The sequence below is a fragment of the Conger conger genome, chromosome 3 (genome assembly GCF_963514075.1).
Source record: "Conger conger chromosome 3, fConCon1.1, whole genome shotgun sequence".
Taxonomy (NCBI): domain Eukaryota; kingdom Metazoa; phylum Chordata; class Actinopteri; order Anguilliformes; family Congridae; genus Conger; species Conger conger.
This window is the reverse complement of record NC_083762.1, coordinates 44,063,527-44,079,063: the sequence shown is the minus strand read 5'-3', so window position 1 is coordinate 44,079,063 and position 15,537 is coordinate 44,063,527.

Here is a 15,537-nt window from a genome sequence, read left to right as displayed (position 1 = left end):
CGTCCTCGGACAGGAAAGAGCTGAGCTCTGCGCTTTTTTTTTTTCGCACCTTGTTTTATTTTTTTATTTCTCCCTCTTTCGTCCCTTGTTCTCTCCCTGCCCAGGCTTCTCCTCTCTCCCCTGTCACTCCACCGAGAGGAGGGGGGGGGGACGGGGGGGACAGGGGGACAGGGGGTGGGTGTAATATTGGCAGCGCCGTTAAAGGCCTGTGCGGAAATAGCATTGGAAAAGGTGACATAATTTATTTGCAAATTGTTTGACACATGCAGGGCATTGTCCTTGCAATAATCATCAGCGGTCTGTCAGTGGAAGATGTGAATGCTGCCACTGCTGTTTTATGTCTCTGAGAAGGCTCTGCTGCTCTGGGCTGCGTTCCCCGGTCTCCATAAACACTCATACAAATACCTACTGCTCTATCAGGGCTGCTATCAGCACCAGGCATACCTGGCTGGAGTGCCTTTCACATGTTGAGGTGTGTTGTTTAGAAGAGTTCAAAGCAGGCTGGGTGAAAAGAGAGCCTTAGGCTCTGCCATTATGGATTCTGACTCCATTGTTCCGCTGCTGCTTTAATTGCAATTACTCCCACCCCCACCCCAAGAAAACAACAACAACAAAAACAATGTAGATTAACTAGTTTTGTAAGGTCTAATTAAATGCTGTGTTGAATTATCTTATCCCAGTGAGTGCCAAGGTGTCCTGGCAGCATTTGTGTACATTGAAGATAGTGGTGTGAGTTTGGCATGAAAAAAAGCACGAGCAACCTCATGAGGCATCAGGAAAATAATATTAGGCTAAAATGTAAAAGTAGAGGGGATATTATTTCGTTTTTATTTAAATAATCGAAAGGTTATCAAATTTAACTGAATTAAGTTTTGTGAGGAAATCTGCATATTTAGGAAAACATAAAAACTGGTATTGATGTAGGACATCTGCTTAGCTGTGAGGTTTGCTCAGTCACCTTTTCTCCCTCTAGTAGATTTAACCTGCTAAAACGCTTAAACAGATGTACTCATTCAGCCCCTTGGCTACAGAGAGATCTGTGCCATGAATTTTTCAGTCATCGCCATTAAAATGCTCTTGGTTTTGGCATGTCACTGCTGAGATATTTCAGGAAAAGGAACAGTACATGGGGCCATGAACAGCAATGAAGCTCATCTACAGATCAGGTTAATATACCATTGCAGCCGAAGCCACAGAAAGTGCAAATTGAGCTGTTCGAGGCCTTATAGCAATCTACATCAGTTCATACCTTTACTTTATCAGCCATCTCAAACAAGGTTATTATCTGAGAAAGCCCATTTAGAAAACAAAATGGTCGCACACAGTGCATCGCAAATGAAAAGTAATCCCACGCAGAATCCCTCCATGTAAACAAATGGAATCCACTCCACTGGATTTTATGAGAATGCTGAATGTAGAATGCATAAGGACTCTGTATCATCTTATGAAATGCATTATCTCGTGTTGCAAATAATGCTGTGAACAAGAAAAATGGAACCAGACGAGCAGGGAAAAACTGCTGCCCATGGTTCTGTGAATGCAACCAACATCCCCGGCTTTGAAAAACACTTTATCAATGATGTAGTCATGTTGTCGAGATGTTTTAAGATACTGTCAGGCAACACTACTGTAAACAACAAAGGAAAACACCATTTTTCAACTTGTGCTTTTCTAATACGTGTGTCCTTGCTTTCAATTTACATTGGGTGCATTTTTTCTTATAATCTTTTGTGAATAAATCACTTAGCTAGCCGTGCCACACAATGCCGATATTTATTAAGAATTACTTCAGTATACTGAAGTATATTTTAATTTCTCCCTTTAGTAGACCCATGCAGTCTACATAAAATGAAAAACCTAGTCTGCATAGTCTTCCATACAAAAAGATTCTACAATTTTCCAAGAAAACCATATTTAAATTGCACATCACAGTCCAAGTCACCTCATGTAAAGACAGTGAAATTGCTTTGTTTCCGTGTGTACTGAGACATAACCCTTATTATATCATACAGTATAATTTTCTAATTGAGGTTCATGGATGACCAAACTGGACATTCATCCAGAACACACATCGTGTATGTTTGCTATGGCTTGCCTTTATCTGTGGGTGAGATTGGAACAAACTACATTAACTACTTTAAAAAGGCCTTCATTAAGAGAGGGCACGTTTGGGAAAACTGCGACAAGGCTACATTGAAGGGTAGTAATTCAGAAACCATGGCAGTGCAATTCCTTGGAGCACCGTAATTAATGTATGCCTTAGAACCAGACAGTATGAACGGCTCACTAGATATGAAAAAAACGGATCTCCTCCCCACTGCCACACTCCATAATAACTAACAGGGAATTCGTTTTCAGAACTTAAGGAGCGTTAACAAAGGAATGGCTGTTTGTGACAATTTCCCATTCCACCTTTCTATATATAACGTTCTCTTCAGTGGAGAGATGTACGCTATATAGTCAACTAAAGCCCAAGACAGTTGTTTATTCTGTGTCTAACTGGATGGTAATGTGTGCTTGGGCGATTTGGATTTTTTTTCGTTTTTGTTTGTGTTACGTAACTTAGCCTACCTGCTTAGCATACCTGCTGCCTCAGGGCGAGTCAGGTATATGCCCTGGAGTCAAGGGGGTAATCAGCTACCTAAAATATCTAAAGCTCAGACAATGAGGAGCCTGTCGAGAAAGTAAATTTTGCTGAACGACCGAAGATTTATTTGCAGAGCGTCTATTTAGACAAACATTGGCGCAAAAAGAAAGAGAAACTGATTTGATGGGCCCTGAAAAGACAGTCCTGTTCTTTCTGGCTTTCCTGTGAATCTGTAAAACACAAAGATTGCATCCTCGTCTGCGGTTTCCTAAAATACATAAATTACATATCGTGTCTCCGCTTAACTTCTTACCGGTTATGGTTATACGCGAGACAATCAGCCATTTCATCGCTGACTGCCCTAATTAATATGAAACTTACTCTCTCGTCACATGCTGGCCTACGTTTTGATACACAAACAGGCTTTCAGTATGGGGTTGTAAATAAACGCTGCCGCATTCACGCCCTAAACTGAAGGACTGCGGTTGCACGTATCAGTTTTGATGGTGAAATTCAAATCTATCAGCAGGTTAAAATGGAATCCCCTTTAAAATAAACACGCAATGTTCACAATCGTGTTGCAACAGTGAACCCAGCAAGTGCTGTGTGTAGAGGAATTGTTGAATGGTGTCGAACCGAGTTGAACAATCCAGCTGGCGGTAAATTATCTGAATAAGCAACACTGGTTACTCTCCCCATTTCCCTAAATGTCTCTATTTGCATTTGTCAGATTGCAATGTATCACTCAGTGGGGGCCGATGGGAACTTTTCCAAGTGTGCCCTTGAGCAGCGGCCAGTCGGCACAAGACCAGACTCTGAACGCTTTGCTGCATTGCACTGGGCTCTCGGCTATATTTAAATGCACACCTTATTTAAAAAAACGCGCGCAGAGGGAACAGAGAGGGAGAAAAATAGCTTCTGACCTCCTGAAACAGATTCCCGGTTAGGTAAGAGAGAGGGAAATAGTTTAATGAAGATGGATCGTCTTAATACCTTTATGTTTCACGGTCCTAATGGCCAGCATATGCTTTTATTACAAACGGTGGTCACCTCCAACCCTTTTCTCTCCCATTCAGAGCAGCCGAAGCGGCCGCGCACAGTACCGGCGGCTTTTACGCCTTGTTTTTTTTCATATTGTTTTTCATTTCCTTTTGAACGTTTGCTCTACCTTCGTAAGCGTCACCGAAGCGGTCCTCTCCTGCGCGCTATTCACGTGGGCGTTGCAGAAAATCAGGACGATCGCAAGTAACCACCTTGCGCCTTGCAGCCTCGCTGCACTGTGGGCCTCCTGTGGGATGATGTCCTCCATCAGACTGAATGTCACGCAGGCCCGCGCCATTACTGCCGACTCGGATCCCCGAAGACTCTTTGGAGGAGAGGGCCTGTTTTTTCTTCCACTCTTGCTCTTTCATAATGGAGGCCTTTTGTGTGCTTTCTCATGACACGAGACAGAAAGAAGGAATTTAATAACATTTAACATCTCACAGGCCTGTACGTTTAATTTATGGAGTGATAAGGATACTTCCTCTTTAACGGTCTGCTGTACAGCGTGTTGTGTTTTACCGCTGTGAAGCTGCGTGGAATTTCGGATGGTAAAACATTTGTTCTGGTAAACGTTGGATTTAGGAATGCGTGAATCCCATGCCAGTGGGTTGCTGCATATAGTAAAAAGTTGGAGAGGGCATCCTTGCGATTTTAAGGCTCTGCAGTGTATGCTGAGAGACTATGTGGATGTGGTGAATTGAGATTGCGGTCAGCAGGCTGTTGTGGCGGTGGAGCGTTTGGAAAAGGCAGCGGGAGTTGCCGGGGGCCCTGCGGCTGAGCTGAGATGGAGAGTGAGCGGAGCAGTGCCAGCGTTCTCACGGCGGCTGCCAGTATCAGCGTGACAAATCTCACCCCCACTCCGAAGGCTGGGGGCAACAAGAACCCAGCTATAAATAGGGACCGGCGCTGTGGTGGCATGGCAGCGGCGCGTTCGGTTCCAGCTGGGGTGCATTCCGACATCTTGCCCGAGTGGTGCTGGGGGGCGGGGGGGGGGGGGGGTGCAACTCCCTCCAATGGTGGCGCCTGATGGAATTTTCAGTATTTTTGAAACTAGCCGGTCAGTTACAGAGCTGAAACGTAGAACCAATGTGGATGCTATGTGGATTATTAAGAAGTTTTTAAGAGAGAATCAAAATGCAGTCCCCAAATAAATCCATATAAAGAAAATGCGCATTTAAACGAGCTGCTTGGACTTCCCTGAAGTTATGACATCACAAAGATATGCTTGTTTGCTTCAATACGGCCCACCTTGTAGCCGGAACAAATTCAAGCGCCATTAGACGGCGTTCTTTGGAGCTAGCCAGCCAATCAGAACAGAGGTTCATTGATATCAATGAGCCTTAAAGACACAGTCACTAAAACAGCTTCTTCTTGGTAAAGCTCATGAGAGGCTCATGACATGTAAAACTGGATAGATATTGCTTTTGGTAACCACTCACGTCTTCTTATGTATATCAGGACCTAAAATAAAACACTGGAAAGGTGTACAAAATGGGACCTTTAAAGGAATACACCAACATTTCAGGAAATATACCTTTTTTAGAACTTACCCAGACTTAGACAAGATGTTCGATTTCATTTTCATTTTTGTGCATTCACTGGCTCGGTTTCCATGTTGGCATAACATATTAGCTTAGCATAAAGAATTGAAGCCCATAGGAGTCAGTAGCCTACCTCCTTCAAAGTGAAGAAATACACCTCATAGCAACTCTGCAGTCTTATTTACGCAAGGTATCATGTGTACTTGAAATCGAACATCTTGTCTTAGTCTGGGTAAGTTTGAAAAAAGGTATATTTGCCAAAATGTTGGTGTATTCCTTTTAATTGTCAAACAAAACTGCACTTCCCGGTTAGGTGGACATTTGCATCAGCTGCCAAGGAATAAGTTCACTGCTTGCATAGTTTTCCAAAGAGTGAACTGTTGTACTGGCATCTGGCTCATCCTGTTATGAGCTAAAACTGGTGTCGACTTTTTGATGTGCCCCGTGGCCTGGCATCCAATCTTGACCTTTCCAGTACCGGTTGTAGCCGGCAGTCTCAGAGGGCTTTGAGACACCAGGTTTGTCTTAGTCTCATTATGGAATAGCAGCACCGCTGGTAAATAAGCCACCTGCTGATATCTTCCTCCAGCTGTGCGTAAAGCACATGTTAGCTACAATGACGGCTCAGGTGGCAGATCGTGGGGTGAAAATACGCATTCCAGGTGGCAGTATGCACTTTGAGTGAGTCCACACTTCTGCTGCACTTTTCAAAACTCATGGAGGATGTTACATAGTTGAGATGCACCCGGGAATGGAGCTGAGCATTTCAAAGGATTATAAGGGATAAAAGCTGGTTAAAATCAACCAAAAGTTGAGAACTACAAACAAAGTAAAATCGGCTCTCTAAAGGGGAGGTCAGTTTCAGTGGATGCAAATGAGCATTTGTGGCCTGCTGAAAAAAGTTTTTGCTTGCCATGACAAGAAATACAAGAGAAATTTTTACTACTTTTTTTACAAAAGAAATATGCCCTTTTTCAGATACTACGTACTGACAGAGCCACACTGATGAGGAAGGAACCACGTGAGATATCAATGTAGTGCATTTTTAATGGAAGCGATCGGGAGCTCCAGCCATCAGCAGCACTAAGCACTTGCTCTGGTCATGAACTGAGGGAGAAACAGTGGCCTGGTGTAGGGCAGATGTGCACCTCTTCAAAGTGCACAGCTCAGTGGCCTTAATTAGATGCTGTAATTTCAAAGGGGATTTGTAATGGTACTTGTGTTATTGCGTCCGTAAGTGTGCCGCAACATGGTCCCTTAACCTTATGAATTTATAAAGCCCCTGGTATCGGCAGCCGCTCGGAGCACTTAGGTAGGAGAAATTATCGCAGGGAATAATTAATGCGGGGGTAAATTGAGTTTGAAAAGCTTGGCTCGCTGTGGCGGGCGGGCGGAGTGCGGTGTCAGTCCGGTGCTGGGAGGCCGGCTGTCAGAGTGGGGAGGGTCACTCTAATGTTCGGGCTGTTATGAGCGCCACTTTACGACTTCCATTTTCCCCCAGTATAAACACAGATCCCAACGGCCTAGGCTAATGATGTGTGCGGAGTCATAATGCTTATCAAAAGGAGGCACGGCTAGTGTGACCGTGTGTCTGTTTATGTGCGCGTGTGGGTGTGTTTCAGGGCCCGGTATCTAAAAATAAAATGACGCGACGCGGGCTAACCGCTGCATATGGATGTTTCAGATCATTTCCTCACATATTCTTTTTAAGATGTAAGCACACAGTGCACGCTGATCACCCAGTCTCAAAATGCACTCAGACAAATTCACTTAGATTACAGAGAGCAGCCGTACAGCCGGGGCTTAATGTCACAATAATCTAATTTTTGCAGCTAACAAAAAAAAAAAACTATGTCAGCCACTGTACCAAAGTAAGATACCCAGCCTCCATAGCATTACAACTATTTTTCAAGAGGCTTGCTTAGATTGATCCCCACCCAACTGATCCATGAGCCATCGCATCGCCCGTTACACACAGCCTTCTGCCGCCCATGAAGGAGCGTTCACAACAACATGAAGATGAAGTGCTGTTTCCCCACTGTGGAAATGGGATACGGGGGCACTCGGATGTAGAGCGGAAGACAGGGTTAGCAATTCAACTGAGCAGTGAGACATTTAACAGAAGAAAAAAAAATCGCAATGGCTGACATTAAGGTGGAACGCTCCGGCCGCGGGATTTCAAATCGTTGCGGCCCGCAAGAGCGGCTCTTCGGAACGGGATCGCAGCCGCAAAACGAGACGTGTCAAAGGTCATGGGCGTTCGTGTGCGACGCAAGGGTTTTATTCCAGTGCCTGGAAGCGTTTTCTCCAAATTTCCAGTGGGGGAAACCAAAGTGCTAATTCGGGGGGGGGGGGCAGCCATTTTGGAATTAGCTGGTGAGGATGAACTGCATGGCAGTGTCTCTTTGCCTGGTTGTTGTGTGCATGTATTGCTTTTAGGCGGCTTCTAGCGCTTAAGGAAGTAACGCTCAGTGTGACGGTCCTGTGTTTTGAAAACCTGCCCCTTTTAACCTCCGGGCTATTAGCAGCCTGTTTGTTTGCATGGCCATGTTACTTTAATGAGCCAGGATCCAATGGGTGAGCGCAATGGGTTAATTGTCCGTCGACCGAAGATGAGCCGTAGGAATCATTAGTGCCGACCCAGGGGTGTCATGGCACCGGGCTCCGGGTGTGTTGTGCTTCGGAAGCTGAATAATCGCAGGAAGCTGGAGACCAGCTAAATCAAGGCAGTCTGGGGGAGAAGAGGCGGCTGTCAGGAACTTGACCATTTGCCCACAATACGCGAGCCTCTGTTTCCTCTGCCCCGGCTCCCCAGTCCAGCTGTCCCGCGTATCAAAGATGCTCTGTTTACGGCTGGAAATCAATCGATGCCAGCACGCTTGAGTCGCACGTGATCGATGAGCCTGCGGCCAACTCGTTCCGTCTTCGGAAGATGGGAGGGGGAGGGCTAATTAAGAGGGGCGCTTGTTTGGGTGAATCACAAATCCCTGCACCTATGACAATGGAGTTAAATAGAAGGGACTTACACACACATACACATGCAGGAAATTGAACATACTGCTTCAGTCAACAAGGAAACATACAGTGCGTCTATAGGATATCTGTACAATAAGACCTTGTGTGTGTGTGTATAAATAACAGCATCTTTGTCATTTTGATAGTCTCCCAATTATCTTGCAAACAGTGACACCTCACAAGCCGTTTGGCTTTTCATTCGGGCAGTTATACTGTCGCAAACAAACAGGCACTCACACACACGAGACGCAGCATACTGTAGTCTTCCTGTCAGCGCCGATACCATCGCAGAATTAATCGGCAGGAAATGAGCTGCCGCTGGGCTGGGCCTCGGCTCCCGGCGCGTTTCTCTGGGCTCGGCTACTTGAACTTGGCGGCCGCAGCGGGCGGCGGAACCAGAAAGGAAAGACTCGCTGGCCAAGCGGGGTGCGGGGCCGAGCGACCGGTGGGGGCAGGAGGCGTTGGGAGGATACCGTGACGACGTAAGGGCATGGGGGAGACGGATGTGGGAGCAGTAAACTAAGGGCGCTTTGAAAAGCGCACGCGCTAGCTGTAGCGCTAACGGTGGAAGTAGCCTGGGCTCGCTGAAAGGGCTGAACTGTGGCTGTGGGAAGACACGCAGCACTGCTACCGTACAGCAGACGCGGTCACTGAATTTCAAGGTCATTACGCGCCATCAGAAGCGGCGGACGCGGGGAAGAGGAAACGGCCTTCCGCGAGGAGCGTAACGCGGCGTGCTTTCCCCTGCCCCCCGTTTTGCCGTCGCGCTCCGGCTCAGGTAGCTCCGCCGAGAGGTGGCCCGGGCGAGATGAAGCTGTTTTCGTGTCTTACCAGGCCTTGGACAAACACGGAGAATTTAGCAATACCCACAGTCTGAGCGCGTGCTTTCATCTGGCCGCTCGTCTCGCTTCCAGCCATGGGAGCTCGTGACCTTTCACTGTCAGCCTCCCGACATGACAAATTGCAGAGCTGGGATGGCCCTGTTTTTTTTAGGAATGCGCGAGTTCACGCGATGGTCAGACCGCTGGTGGGGTGGTGAACCCCTAGGATGGAGACAGATGTATTAATTGATAGATAATGGTGCTGGACGTATTGAAGAGGGGCTACAGATTTAAGGTTGGGAAACGCGATAGCCAGGAAAACCTTTGAGCCTTTTCAGGGGGCTTCCTCCCATCTTAGCCCAAGGGAACTGGTAGAGTCTGTGTGACCCCAGCCACAGCGGCTTGGAAAAACTATTACATTTCACACAGAATCGGCGCATGAGGGACAGGGGGGCAAGGTTTCCATGAGACGATTTAAACGCCAAACAAGGCCTCTACCCCACCCCTCCCCCCCCACCAGGAACTGAACCTTAAGTTTAAGAGAGGCCTAAGATCCGTATATTCCCGGTTTCTCCCGAATGAATTCCATCTGTATTCTGCCTGGGTCTGGGCTGCCTAATGGAGTACGACGCAGCAGCACTGGCTGGCTTGTGTGTGTGTGTGTGTGTGTGTGTGAGAGTGTGTGTGTGAGTGTGTTTGTGAGTGTATGTGTGTGTGTGTGTGTGTGTGTGTATGTGAGTGTATGTGTGTGTGTGTGAGAGTGTGTGTGTGTGTATTTAGGTGTTTGTGTGTGAGTGTCTGTGTGTGTGTGAGTGTATGTGAGTGTATGTGTGTGTGTGTGAGAGTGTGTGTGTGTGTGTGTATTTGTATTTAGGTGTTTGTGTGTGCGTGCATGTGTCTTTGTGTGTGTGTGTTTGTATTTCGCTGTGTGTGTGTGTGTTTGTATTTTGGTGATTGTGTGTGCGTGTGTGCGTGCGTGTGCATGCATGTGTCTTTGTGTCTGTGTGTTTGTATTTCGCTGTGTGTGTATGCATGCATGTGTCTTTGTGTGTGTGTGTGTGTGCGTGCATGCGTCTTTGTGTCTGTGTGTGTGTGTGTGTGTGTGTGTGCGTGCATGCGTCTTTGTGTCTGTGTGTGTGTGTGTGTGTGTGCATGCATGTGTCTTTGTGCCTTTTTGTCTTTGGGTCTGTGTGTGTGTGTGTGCATGCATGTGTCTGTGTGTTTGTGTGTGTGTGTGTGTGCATGCAGTGTGTGCGCATATATGCCCAGTATATTTGGGTTAGTTTCTGGGTTTATTTTGTGCTATCATTTCACGTTGTCAACACAAGGTTTTTGATCATCTCTTGGATTTGAAACGCCATATATTTTCTGTACTCCATGGTTGCCCCGTCACTTTGAATGCAATGCAATTGTCATATTTTTAAAAAATGACATTGTACACGATGTAGCTATTGAACAGCGTTACACTGAACCTATCATCAAAGAAATAATCCTCCCCAAATGTGAGGCCATTGCCAAATAATAACCCTCTTTTAGGGAAACTGTGGTTACTGTAGACAGATAATGCCATTTCTCAGATCCACTTGGAGCCGAGCCAAAAGCCGCTGTCTCGTGTTGCTCTTTTTTAACAAACCTCAGAGCCAGCGGACAGCTCCTGTCAAAAGCGTATTTCCTCACACACATGCAAAAATCTGGGTTTCATTGACAAAACCTGAGTTTAATGCACACTGTGGGAAAATGATTCTCTGGTACTTAGGGGCTCCATTAACTCTAGCCAGGGCTGACAAGGGGAGCCATCTTCTCCAGGGGGACCAGAGTTCTTTACAGTGCTATCTCCAGGGATTGGAGTGCTCATCTTTATATGCACTCCTGCTTCTGGCTTGAAATGTCGTCTGCGTATTTCAGAACCAATTTTTCAGAGAAAAAGAAACCCTGAAGTCTGATCATATCATACCTTTGTAAACCAAGAAAATACTTTAAAACACACATATTTCAACATACATATTTGGTTAAAATGATATGAAGGTTTTTGGTGCGGATGTGTACAAGCAAATTATTATATAGCTGTTATGCAACTGTGTTTTTGTGGTGTGTTAACTAACCTGTTAACAACACAGTAACTAACTGAAGCATGAACAATTTCTTTAAAGAATCAATTCATTATGAAGAAGGATTCTGCCTTTACCTAGTACATTTATGAGATATATTGTACAGCCAAGGATAATTTCTGCAGTCAAGACACTCACAACCAATGGATCTGTTTTTCTCATTGGGATTACTCATTCCTATCTTGTACAGCAGTACAGTAGCCTAATCTCTATTGTAAAAGCTGAACTTTGAGGCCATCATAAAAACTTAAAGAACTAATGTATGGAGGAGAGTCGCTCGTTGCACATCTGTCTTTTTGTTTTCACCAATGAACTGAGGTGACTCCATCCTCGCTGCCATGGTAGGGCGAAACAAATGTTTGTCAAATAAAATCTCTCAGGCAGTTTGAAGGGCTCAACCACAGTGTGGTGATTAAATTGAAGGCTACCTAGATTCATGGCTAGTCCTCCATTAAAATAAACAGGTTGTAAAACATAAACCCAGCTTCCCTTGACAGCTTTTTTAACATCACAGAGATTTTCAGAAAAACTGGAACGTACACTCACCGAGCACTTTATTAGGAACATTTTAACTTTATTACACCTACTTATTCGTATGATTATCTAATCAGCCAATTGTGTGGCAGCAGTGAAAAAATGTGATCTAAGTGACTTTGACCTTGGAATGATTGTTGGTGGCAGACAGGGTGGTTTGAGTATCTCAGAAACTGCTCATCCCCTGGGATTTTCACGCACACAAAAAAATAATAAATAATCCACTGAGCTGCAGTTCTGTGGACAGAAATGCCTTTTAATCAGAGGAGAATGGCCAGACTGGTCAAAGCTGACAGGAAGGTGACAGTAATGCAAATAATCACAGATTACAACAGTGGTATGCAGAAGAGCATCTCTGAACATCATAACTCTAAGTGGATGGGCTACAGAAGTAGAAGTCAAAAAAATAAGTAATAAATAAGTAATAAAGTGCTCAGTGAGTGTATATGGATTTATAAGTGTGTGTGTGTGTGTGTGTGTGTGTGTGTGTGTGTTTGTGTGCGTGTGCTTGTGCTCTGTACAGCTGCAGGTATTGGGATAGAAATACATCAGTACTTTTATCCCTTTTTGTATGAACCTCTATCTTTACACAGCAAGCACCACTTTGATGGTAAAGCACTATTGCATGCCATTGTGTTCTCTCTCTCTTTCTCTCTCCCTCCCTCTCTCTCTGTCTCTCTCTCCCTTACACACACGCACACACACACACACACGCGGTCCTGTTTCTCATTATCTGAAGCCAACTGAGCCCCACAGAGGGGGTTTAATGGTTTACTCAGTATTACATATCGCAGTGATTCTCATGTTGTATAATAAGTGCATGCATGTGGAGTGGGATGTGGGCCCAATTCACACCCACCATCTTTCACAGCAATTCCGCCTGCACCTCATCAGTCTCCGCCGACATCAGCAGAATCCATTACAGGAAGGAGTCACAGTACACTTCGCTAGCTGCATTTCTGCCCCTTTACAAAAGTGTCACATTTTGTCCACATCGCCGCTGCGTCCAGGAGATATAAAATATCATTTACGAAACCGGAGCCGCGGCGCGATTGATTGGTTGTTGCTGCAACATCATCGGCTTTGTCAGAGGGATGAAAACAGAAAGGGAGCCACGAGGGGATTCTGCGGAGTCGCGCGACGTACGATACACCGCGATGTACCATATATCACGACGACGAAGGAGCCCGGGCCTTCCTGAGAATCCTTCAGGAACGCGAGGGTCCAAATGTTTTAATATCGTGACAGTTTCTCGACCAGTGGCTCATGAGAAGGAGTAGCGACAAACAGACAGCAGCCTGGGCATGACATCACGTCACATTACATAAGATTTACAAAGAAGAATCATAACCATAGTAACCATTTTGACAGGATCGTAAAGGACACACAATTTTGATCGTCTGAATTCATTTGAATGAGATTGCACTCCAGCCGTTCACTGTACATTCACTCCCTCTCCTCACCAAGTTATGAGGCGCATGCCAGAAGAATGCTAAACTCAGCCAGAAACAGAAGATGTTTTCATGGAGATTGTCGTGAAGATTAATTCGCTGTCACGGCGCCACTGGCCTTCCAGAGAGTGCTGTTCTTAAGCACTTAACCTACATGTACAAAGGGATTTGTAAAGGTCATTAAGTGGTGGACGCACAGCCAGATCTTAATAAAAACGGCTCTCCCCGAGCTCTGTCAGGGCAGTAGTAAGAGGTCAATTGTTCAAAGACAAAAAGTGTAAGTTCATTACCACAGATATGTGTTTGTTATAAGCAGCGTTTGGCTTGGAAAGGACTTTTTTTTTTGGCAGAGTCTGGACATCAGTCAGGCTACGGCTTTCTGGAAGTCAGTAATTCACCCTCTCTATTTATGGTAATAAACAACCTGCTCGTTTTTTATGGAGTGTTTATGGAGGGGGGGAGCCACTTAAAAAAGCATTCATAATATTAGTCACTTCACAGTAAATAGCCGCCGTCCTGTTTCTAGCAGAAGTGATTTTCTACTGCTAAGTCAAAGTAAATTTAAATGGAAGTGTCCTTCCAAGTGGAAGTGTTTTTACAGTATATAAATATGCATTGTATGTGGTTTTAATAACAACACTTTTGGAGGATTTTCCTATCCACAGGTTCATGAGTCTATTATGGCCTCTAATATTTTAGCAAATATATTAATTTATATTCCAGGTGAAGAAAGAAAGGCATTGAAGGAAAGCTGTGAACTACTGTAGGTTAAAGAAATCCCAGTAATCAAATAAATACAGGACACAAACTAACATGGGGTAGGTTTAAACATGGGGATTTTGCATTGTTGCAAAAGTACAACTAGCACAGCTGGGGCATATTGGAACGCTGTGTTCCAACAAGCCCCTGTCTATTATGAATGCATTAGCCACAATAACTTTCAATGTAACATTGTCTTTTCCTTGTATACCATGCACTTATTCGGTCCTATTTAGCTCTCACCCTTACACATTTCTTCCCAGGAATTCATTATATATCAATGTTGCCATATGCGGTTAGTATAGACAAAATACAAACCATTTCCACAGTACAGTTATCGGATGAAAAATGTTAAGGTGGTAAGAAATGTTGGATTCGCCAAACTTTGACTAGCAAAGCATTTTTCCAGTCCATTTTACAAGATTTGGGATGCTGTTTCAATGTGCCTAAGAGCTGTTTCAACTTGCCCTGTAGTCGGGGCAGGTTGGAACAGTTTCACCCCACGCTACTTTCGACTGAACTGTAATCGGACCAGGAATGTCCTAGAACATAAAACATGTATCTTCTTCCTGGATTAAAATTATTTGCTCTAATATGTCCATATATTTTTTTAATGAAGAGAAAACCTAAAAGTGTTTGGTTGTTCCCCGGTCTCCCCTATCCCAGGGACATGCATAGGAGATGTTGGGGAGGAGAGGATTGTAGGTTTTTAAACTCCGATTATGAGGGGTTAAGAATGTGTGTTTCCTACAAAAGGTTGCACTTTGTCAAGAAGTATGGTTTAAGTCTGTATTTAGCTGCTGCTGACAGCATTTCAGAGCCCTTCTGAGTTGTCCGCTCGTTGTCTGCCGTTCGTCTTGTTCTGACACTCAGAGCTAAGAGCGGGCTCCCCCTAATGGAAATTCTCAGTATGGCGCTCTGGAAAACTGCGCGTTCAAAGCGCAGGAGTGAAATGATTATGTATGATTCAATATTGCGTCATGACTTTTAATTTCGTATGTGTGAATGTTATCTTATTTCCTCTCCCTTGTTATACGTGATTATAAGAACACGTATCTGTTGCATTCATTTATGTTTTATACAAGAAAAAGAACAGCTGAATTTAGATATATTGTTATATTATATATTGTTATATAATATTACATTGACGACAACTTTCTGATATGACATGCAACAACTGCACGATATATTTTATGTTTGTCTTTTTTGCCTTCACGTAAAAATAACAGCAATGACTGTGAATTGTGAATTGCTATATTAATCTGTTTAAGCATGCTAATGGCTACACAGTGTCTATCTTGGGTAGGCTACACTACGGAATGTGAAGTAAAAGTAAACCCCCGTAAAATATAATCCAGAGATAGAGCCGAGATAAAAAAGTAAAGTTATTACGGTATCCATTCGCAAGTATTGACTTACAAATTAACACCTACCTATCCAGTATAAAGAGGTCCTAACCGGACCTCGCACGTTGTTATCATAGGATTTGGACGCCACTGGATTGGAACAGAAAGCGAGTGGCCTCCAACCACAAGAGTCACGAAGGGTGCATGGGCCCGCAGTTATCATATATCATCACATTACAATGTAAACTGCTCCGTCACTCCGAGGCACAGGCCGGGCAGACAGATGCTGTCTGTTCCCTCTCGCTCATCCACCCTGCACACGGAGGAATTC